This window comes from Oncorhynchus kisutch, linkage group LG6, assembly GCF_002021735.2.
Source record: "Oncorhynchus kisutch isolate 150728-3 linkage group LG6, Okis_V2, whole genome shotgun sequence".
NCBI lineage: Eukaryota > Metazoa > Chordata > Actinopteri > Salmoniformes > Salmonidae > Oncorhynchus > Oncorhynchus kisutch.
In genome coordinates, this window is record NC_034179.2 from 55840599 (window position 1) to 55850937 (window position 10339).

Sequence of the window (10339 nt, forward strand, 5' to 3'; positions counted from 1 at the left end):
AACCCCATGCCACACCCTGGCCTGACCAAATAAATGAAGATAAACAAAAAATACTTCGACCAGGGCGTGACATCGGGGGTGTGAACTAGGTTTCTATCCAAGCTTTGATCGACATGGTAATGGCTCTATAGTATTGGGAAAAGGTTGAAAAAACGGACGCTCTGTTACATCGTCACGGTGTCATGTGTAACGTACAGCACGCATAAAGCAACTATTTCTGTTTTACAATCTCTCTCCACCAGGTGTAGCACTTCTCTCATCATTTACAAACAAAAAATGGACAGTGACGGGGGTAAGGGGCGATACCTAGTCATGTTTTGCGTCATCATTGCATGCGATCATCATTCTCAAAGCCGCTGTTTACTTCTAAGATCACTTTAGCACCGCTCTAAAAACCCGATTCAAATTCGACACAAACCTTCAAATAGGTATGTAATGACATGTAATGACACATTATATAAACTCTTTATAGTTTTATTTACATTTTAGAGGCGATAAGGTGATAAATTGGACAGAGAGTGAAAATAAGCAGTTTTCCCACATGACAACTGTCCTTCTATCACACATTAGTTTCGCTTCCCCACCTGCCATTTTTAAAAAGACCTGAAGGGCTCATTGCCTACTTGAATTATGCAGAAACGGGCAGTGTTTAGGTCATGTAATTGATTCTGTTGGAAAAACAACGATGTATTATCAGCTAACGTAAAGCTAAATGTAAAAAAAAACAATGATGTATTATCAGCTAACGTAAACTCGTACATCGCCTTGATCCGTACAATTTCCCTTATTTTAGCGCCCCCAAAAACGTAATACTTCAAGATCAATTGTGTAAAGCACAATTTCTCCCCTTTCCAAGTATTACGTTTTTGGGGGTGCTAAAATAAGGGCAATTGTACGGATCAAGGCGATGTACGAGTTTACGTTAGCTGATAATACATCGTTGTTTTTTAAAACATTTTCGAAATGTATTTACTTACTTGAATAGGTTCTCCCATTAAATTATTTACCCATTTAATAACCAGACCTTCATACAAAACTTGCTATGCTGAATTCTTGATGCACAGTCGAACATTGGAAACAGGGAAGCAAAGTGTATTTGTCACCAGAGCGTTTTCGAGCATATTACTATTTACCTGTGAATAAATTCATGAAATGGAGAATGGATTAAATTATTTACCCATTTAATAACCAGACCTTCATACAAAACTTGCTATGCTGAATTCTTGATGCACAGTCGAACATGCTGCTATATGCTGCTAGCACACCCACAAGCGAGCCACTCTGGGCGGCAATTTACCTTGTTCTAGTTTACATGAGCCGTTAGATGCATTTTTCCCTTTATACACAGAAGATCACCTCTAAACCTTATGATTCTATCTCTATGACCTCCGATAACTTCAGAGCAAATTTGACTGCAAATACAAAGTTGCCAATGTCTTTGCAATTGATACAAACAGCCGAAGTATAAAAATAGCTTCTAATGAAAAACGAGACTGCATCAAAATATAAATAGCCTACAGTAGATTATAGGCCCATTTCGTTCATATAGAAATACATATAATGTGCAATAAATTCTGTCGGTAGGCTACGGACTGTAATTTGTCTCAAAATATTTCACAATATGGAGCCTAACGTGCTCTAGCCTAACATGTGCGCAATTAAGTGCCAAAACGGTGATTTAGTGCATTTGTATTGGGTAAGCATTCGAATAAGCTGCCTCAATATTTCCAGCCATAGGTGGTAATATTTCTACAGGAGCTGGTCCGTTGTCTGTATTGGATTAGGTTTGCTTGTTTGATGCAGATAAAGAACACATTAACAAGAGTAGACCAAAATAACTTCTAGTTAGCTTTCTGAAATACAAGAGTGCCTCACAGCGATTCAGCTGACCAAGTTCAAAATATGATCAAAAATGGTGACAAAAAAATATTGTACTTCTGATGGTAGAAAATAAAGAACAGTTAACCACTGCATTTACATAAACAATAGATATTTTAGAAATACAAATTACTCAAAGACACTCACCTTATTGGAGGGCGTTGTCAATAAACTTCAAAGCAGAAAAGCCTCTCCAAAGAAACCAACTGAAAACTAAATTACATTATTCAAATCAAATTGTATTTGTCACATGTGCCGAATACAACACCTTACAGTGAAATTCGTACTTACAAGCCCTTATTAACCAACAATGCAGTTAAGAAAAATAAGTGTTAAGTAAAAAAATTGATAAATAAAAAATAAAACTAACAAATAATGAAACAGCAGCGGTAAAATAACAATGTGGAGGCTATATACAGGGGGTACCAGTACCGAGTCAATGTGGAGGCTATATACAGGGGGTACCAGTACCGAGTCAATGTGGAGGCTATATACAGGGGGTACCAGCACCGAGTCAATGTGGAGGCTATATACAGCGGGTACCAGTACCGAGTCAATGTGGAGGCTATATACAGGGGGTACCAGTACCGAGTCAATGTGGAGGCTATATACAGGGGGTACCAGTACCGAGTCAATGTGGAGGCTATATACAGGGGGTACCAGTACCGAGTCAATGTGGAGGCTATATACAGGGGGTACCAGTACCGAGTCAATGTGGAGGCTATATACAGGGGGTACCAGTACCGAGTCAATGTGGAGGCTATATACAGGGGGTACCAGCACCGAATCAATGTGGAGGCTATATACAGGGGGTACCAGCACCGAGTCAATGTGGAGGCTATATACAGCAGGTACCAGTACCGAGTCAATGTGGAGGCTATATACAGGGGGTACCAGTACCGAGTCAATGTGGAGGCTATATACAGCGGGTACCAGTACCGAGTCAATGTGGAGGCTATATACAGGGGGTACCAGTACCGAGTCAATGTGGCGGCTATATACAGCAGGTACCAGTACCGAGTCAATGTGGAATAACTGGTCAATTATCTTGACCAGTTAGTCAAGATAATTGAGGTAATATGTACATGCAGGTAGAGTTAAAGTGACTATGCATAGATAAACAGAGAGTAGCAGCAACGTAAAAGAGTGTGGGGGGGGGCAAATAGTCTGGGTAGTCATTTGATTAGCTGTTCAGGAGTCTTATAGCTTGGGGATAGAAGCTGTTAAGAAGTATTTTGGTCCTGAATGGCAGGAAGCTTGGCCCCAGTGATATACAGGGCCGTACGCACTGCCCTCTGTAGTGCCTTGCAGTCGGGGGCAAAGCAGTTGCCATCCCGGGCTCTTGATGGTGCAGCTGTAGAACTTTTTGAGAATCTGAGGACCCATGACAAATCTTTTCAGTCTCCTGAGGGGAATAGGCTTTGTCATGCTCTCTTCACAATTATTGCAGAGGCCTTACATAATGAACATCTTCAATATTGTCACACACTGACAAACTCAACACATACCATTCAGAACAATAGTCCACACCCCAAAAATCTATTCAAGACATCATGGTCACAAAATGGTTGCTCACAGAAATAAACCAACAGCACCAACACCATACAGCCTATTCACACAAAATACCTTCCAGGTACATTTCTTCTTCTTCTGTGGTATAATGGCATTCGCAACAATTTTATTGTGCATGCCCCCACCTACTGTGTGGGTGGATAATTAGGATCCCAGAAAAGGAAAAACATTTGGGTAAAAACAAAATATCATACAAACTACCAAAAATTAAATTAACTAAAAATCAACCTGGTTCTCTGTAAAAACCTCATTCTAATCAAGTCCCAACACAGGTTAAGAAGCCTCTTGTGAGGGCGGGACATCTCCATGCGACAAAAGTCCTTGTAGTGCTTCTGCCGTAAAGTCTCGGAACCCTAAAAACTTATCGGCTGCAGATATAATGATATCCAGCTTCTTGTACTTCTTAGACACCTATGCTGTACATTTATTCACTGTGGCTATAAATGCCACAGAATTCACCTTCTTCACAATGAGTGTATCCAGACCACCCGATGGACTTAAAACACTAGCAAAAAAAACGTATCCTTTTCTATTTATTTTACATTTTTCGATGTTTATATGTTTTATGACTGCTGCAAGATGAATTGCCTATTTGTGAGGACATCCACGTTTTCTGAATCTGAATAGCAACTGGTGGCAATGAATCCACCGCCTCTTCAACACTGTGGCCTCTTTCCCCTTCGACTCTCTTCACCGCCTCTTCAACACTGTGGCCTCTTTCCCCTTCGACTCTCTTCACCGCCTCTTCAACACTGTGGCCTCTTGCCCCTTCACCTCTCTTCACCGCCTCTTCAACACTGTGGCCTCTTTCCCCTTCGACTCTCTTCACCGCCTCTTCAACACTGTGGCCTCTTGCCCCTTCACCTCTCTTCACCGCCTCTTCAACACTGTGGCCTCTTGCCCCTTCGACTCTCTTCACCGCCTCTTCAACACTGTGGCCTCTTGCCCCTTCACCTCTCACCGCCTCTTCAACACTGTGGCCTCTTGCCCCTTCGACTCTCTTCACCGCCTCTTCAACACTGTGGCCTCTTGCCCCTTCACCTCTCACCGCCTCTTCAACACTGTGGCCTCTTGCCCCTTCACCTCTCTTCACCGCCTCTTCAACACTGTGGCCTCTTGCCCCTTCACCTCTCTTCACCGCCTCTTCAACACTGTGGCCTCTTGCCCCTTCACCTCTCTTCACCGCCTCTTCAACACTGTGGCCTCTTGCCCCTTCACCTCTCTTCACCGCCTCTTCAACACTGTGGCCTCTTGCCCCTTCGACTCTCTTCACCGCCTCTTCAACACTGTGGCCTCTTGCCCCTTCGACTCTCTTCACCGCCTCCACATAGGAGATCCACTGCGCAGCCCTGATCCTTGACACCTCAACCTCCTCACCACTGTTGCAACATTTTCCATTCACAGATTATTCAATATCATACTTCTCCCGTCTGCAAACATTTGACACATGACCATATCCTTTACAATTTCCACACTGTAATGGTTTGGACACAAATTCTCTCACCTCACCTCACATATCCAAGCTTCATGTAATGAACACGATGGGAGACAGAGAGCTGGTTTCAAGCGCAGCGCGCAGCAGGTGTTTATTTGTAAAGGACCACAGGAGGCGGCAGGTAGCTGGGTCCAGGGGCAGGGGCAGGCAGAAGTTCATACACACGGGGTCCAAAAAGGCAACAGTACAGGCAGGGAAAAGGCTAGTAACGTCAGATACTGGTATCTGGTAGACCGGTAGATCAGGCAATAGGTTGATAACAGGAGATCCGATAGGCTAAAGTACAGGCAGGGAATAGGCAAAAGGCGTCGTTAGTGAGGCAGGCAAAAACGATCATACACGAGAGGATTAAATTACGGAAAAAACAGAGCTTCGAATAGAAGTGTGTCACAAAACAAACAATATCTCACAATGATGGGGTGCAAAGAACTGAACCAAATAGTGTGTGATAATAACAGGTGAGAATCAGAATTCAGGTGATTAGGATCTGGAGAGTGAGCTGCGTTCAGGGGACCTACGTGTTTGAGAGTGTGAGTTGGAAGCAGACGTTACACTTCACAAATCCAGGTAGAGTCTCCTCAAACAACAATAATATCGACAGGCTTTTCTCCTTCCTTCCATTTACCATACGGATCAGGCAACGTGCACTGACCACTCCTGGGATTTTCTGACTAAGGAATTGAATCATCTATATCCATCGAGACTCCAGCTATAACTCCTTTGGCAGGTGCCCTGCTCTGAAGATCAATACATTTAACTTCTGACCTAAATAATTTTTCCAGATCCAGTGCACGCTTCTTCTGTTCTTCAGCACAATTAACCAAAACAAGGCCGTTTCTAGTCACCTTGACTGAATCCACCTTTCCCACTGCTTTCTTCACAGTCCTTGATATTACAAATGGATCTCCCAAATGAATCTCCAGCCCAATAAGAAATGCATTAATGGACCGGTCCTTTTATATACATTTCCTGCATGTCCTTTCCTAATAAGGGTGCCCAGGGAAACACTGACCAAAACGTTGGTTCCAAGCCTGGCACACAATATACTTCAGTTACAAGATTGTAACTGATTGAGGTTTAGGTGAGGGTTATGGTGATACTAATCTACTGTGGGACTCCAGTTAAAGAGCAGGCAGAGATGCAGTTCAGTTTTAGAATTCAGGTAATAGAGATGATACATGGCAGGGAATAACTGACAGTTGTTGACATTAAATGTTTGTTCTTGAATTGAGACTTTGTTGGCTTTCTATGGAGTATGGTTTATCTACAAGGAAAAACAGAAAGGTGCAAATAATAATAGCAATGAACATATGTAATGAATTGGTTGTTAATGGTAATAATCAATGAGAATAAGCAAATGCAATAATTATATAAATGGGTAAAACAATGCATAAATATAGCAGCGGTTAACAATGATTGGCCAGAAACAGGGTGCAATAACATGTGGCATGGTAGGCCGAAGCTATAGCAGGCTAATGTATCAACGGCTACATAGCGTAGCATGGCAAGCAAACAAACAATATCAAGCTAACAAAAGTAGTAAACACAGCCATAAAGCAGGCCTAATTAGTATAATAAAGGAAATTCACAAAAGGCAACAGTATTGATCTAATTACCTCAAAACGGCTGTTAGCATTTCACAGTCATCAGCTGCCGATATCAACCACATAAAACAAACAATGGAGCAGTTTTCAGTGTAGTTTATTTGCATTATAACTGTGTTACTACTGCAGTTTCATTTCAGTCATAGTGACATTTTACTGAAGTAATCACACTGCACTTCTACACTGTGGTTTAGAGCAGGGGTTCGCAAACGTTTTGGCCAATTGAGGTGTCTGTTGAGTCGCGACCCAGTCGGCACAGTGGGCCTGGGCATATTCCGTTTGAGACCTGGGAAACTTTGCATCAACTCGGGGCTTAATGCGGGCCGAGCTATTTCCGAGTCCGGCAGAATCGTTTTACTCTGGGTTCCGGCCAATGGTATTTGGGATGATTCCAGTTCAGCACTCAATTTAAAAGTGCACATACACTTCCATGACATTTGTTCTAACAGAATGTAAGATTAAATGCACTGCACAATAATAAATGAACAAAGTAGCACTAATGGACTATGCCCTTACAAAAAAATCACTCCTGCTGAAATGCAGTATAACTGCAGTACAGTGAATTAATAGTTGCTTAATTAAAGACATCTACTGTGCTGGTAGTTTGCTGTGTTGACTTCCTGTTTGTCTGTGTTCATTTGCATCGTTTATTGTGCTGCATATTTTCTTCTGTTCCACTGAATGCAAATCTTATGTTCTATTGTTATGGCAAACTACATTTGTTTTCAGAATTTAACAAATAACGCATATGTCTTTTTTTCCAATATCCTACAATCCAGTAGGATTTATTTTTATTCTATTTCCCTCAACAGGTAAAACAATTATTGCACTTGAATTTGAACCTAAAAATATAACAATTACATTTGGCCTTTTAAGAAATGTCTTATTCTACTCTGTGTGCAGGCCGCCTGCTAGCTCGTGCATCAGCAATCCATTTCATGGTACACAACAACAACCCTTGCTGGAAAACTATGGTTTCTCGAAATGTACACAAATAACTTGGAAAATATCTGACTGCTGAGTGGTAGTCTCTGCTGTCTTGTGCTCTTGTTTAAATTTCGCAAAATTAGCAACGGTTTGTTGGAGAGACGAACGTCAACGAAGGTTTTTCGAGTTAGCTTAATGAACTTAATTGGTAATCACGATTCGCCTCTGTCTTTGCAGTTTCTTTAACATGGCAATGTTAAATGATGCATGGCCTCTACAGCAGTCCATGGCCACCCACTCAGTTACCAGTGACCTATTCAGCTGCATCCCAGGGAAAGGAGGGGGCAGAACCACCACCACTCCTGAAATGTTTTTTTCTCTCTTTCATACTCTGATCTTCAATGTGTATTGATTCCTACTAACCAGTTTAGTAAGAGCTATGTTTGTATTAGCTATGCGAGAATGCTGTTCGTTGAATATAGTTCCGTATTTAATGCTATTGTTCCCTCCAATCTTAACACCAAGCTCAGAGCCCTGAGTCTGGACACCACCCTCTGCAACTGGATCCTGGACTTCCTGACAGGCAGACAACAGGCTGTTTGAATTGACATTACCACCTCCTCTAAATCAAATCAAATCAAATCAAATGTTATTTTTCACATACGCGTGTTTAGCAGATGTTATTGCGGGTGTAGCCAAATGCTTGTGTTTTTTGGGTGAGAGGTTATTTTCCTGGCACCACACCCCCAGAGCCCTCACCTCCTCCCTGTAGGCTGTCTCATCGTTGTTGGTAATCAAGCCTACTGCTGTTGTGTTGTCTGCAAACTTGATGATTGAGTTGGAGGTGTGTGTTGCCACGCAGTCATGGGTAAACAGGGAGTACAGGAGGATGCTGAGCATGCATCCTTGTGGGACCCCAGTGGTGAGGATCAGCGAAGTGGAGGTGTTGTTTCCTACCTTCACCACCTGGGGGAGGCCCGTCAGGAAGTCCAGGACCCAGTTGCACAGGGCGGGGTTCAGACCCAGGGCCTCGAGCTTAATGATGAGCTTGGAGGGTACTCAGGTGTTGAATGCTGAGTTATAGTCAATGAACAGCATTCTTACATAGGTATTCCTCTTGTCCAGATGGGATAGGGCAGTTTGCAGTGCGATGGCGATTGCATCGTCTGTGGATCTATTGGGGTGGTAAGCCAATTTAATTGGGTCTAGGGTGTCAGGTAAGGTAGAGGTGATATAATCCTTGACTAGTCTCTCAAAGCACTTCATGATGACAGAAGTGAATGCTACGGGGCGAGTGCGACATAGACTCTTAAAACAGTGGCCCCCCAGGGGTGTGTTCTCGGCCGTCTGCTGTACTCCCTGTTCACCCACGACTGCGTGGCTTTGCATGACACCAACTCCATCATCAAGTTTGCTGACGACACCATGGTTGTAGGCCTGATAACAAACAAACAAGTCAGCCTATAGGGAGGAGGTAAGTGAACTGGCATTGTGGTGCCAGGATAACAACCTCTTCCTCAATGTGAGCAAAACAAAGGAGTTGATAGTTGACTTCAAGAAGCAGAGGAGGGAACATGCCCAGATCCGCATCAACGGGACTGCAGTAGGGAGTCAGCAGTTTTATGTTCCTCGGCATCCACATCACAGAGGACTTGACATGGACCAACAACACCACCACTCTTGTCAAGAGGGTGCAACAGCATCTCTACTTCCTAAGGCAGCTGAAGAAATTGCATCCCACCCCAGGTCCTGTCTAAATACTACTGTTGCACCATCGAATGTGTCCTGACCGGTTGCATCATGGCCTGGTATGGGAATTGTTCTGTCCACTAACCACAAGGCCCTCCAGGGGGTGTGCCTGAAGAAGTCCCGCAGCATCATCAAGGATCCCATACACCCCAGCCACGAGCTGTTCACTCCCTTATCTATCTGCAAGCCATCAGACTGCTGAACACTTGAACTGGACTGACCACTTGCTCTGATTTTCTATACATTAGCACACACCCACACAGACATTCAAGATAATGCCTGAGAAGCCGGTGTTTGGAGGATATATTGGAACAGGTGTTGTTAGGCCCAAGACAAAGTCGACAATGGGTTACCAACATATTCAAATAATGATAGACCTACACTATACGTGTATAAATGTGTATAAAATCGAGCACAAAGCCATGCAATCTCCATAGACATACATTGGCAGTAGAATTGCCTTACTGAAGAGCTCAGTGACTTTCAACATGGCACCGTGATAGGATGCCACCTTTCCAACGAGTCAGCTTGTCAATTTTTTGCCCTGCTAGAACTGCCCCGGTCAACTGTAAGTGCTGTTATTGTGAAGTGGAAACATCTAGGAGCAACAACAGCTCAGCCGCGAAGTGATATGCCACACAAGCTCACAGAACGGGACCGCCAAGGGCTGAAGTGCACAGAGCGTAAAAACCGCCTGTCCTCGGTTGCAACACCCACTACAGAGTTCCAAACTGCCTCTGGAAGCAACATCAGCACAAAAACTGTTAGTCGGGAGCTTCAAGAAATGGGTTTCCATGGCCGAGCAGCAGCACACAAGCCTAAGATCACCATGCGCAATGCCAAGCGTTGGCTGGAGTGGTGTCAAGCTCGCCGCCATTGGACTTTGGAGAAGTGGAAACGTGTTCTGTGGAATGATGAATCACACTTCACTATCTGGAAGTTTGATGGACGAATCTGGGCTTGGCCAACTGTAAAGTTTGGTGGAGTAGGAATAATAGTCTGGGGCTATTTTTCATGGATTGGACTAGGCCCCATAGTTCAAGGGAATGGAAATCTTAACACTACAGTATACAATGACATTCTAGACTATTCTGTGTTTCCAACTTTGTTTGGG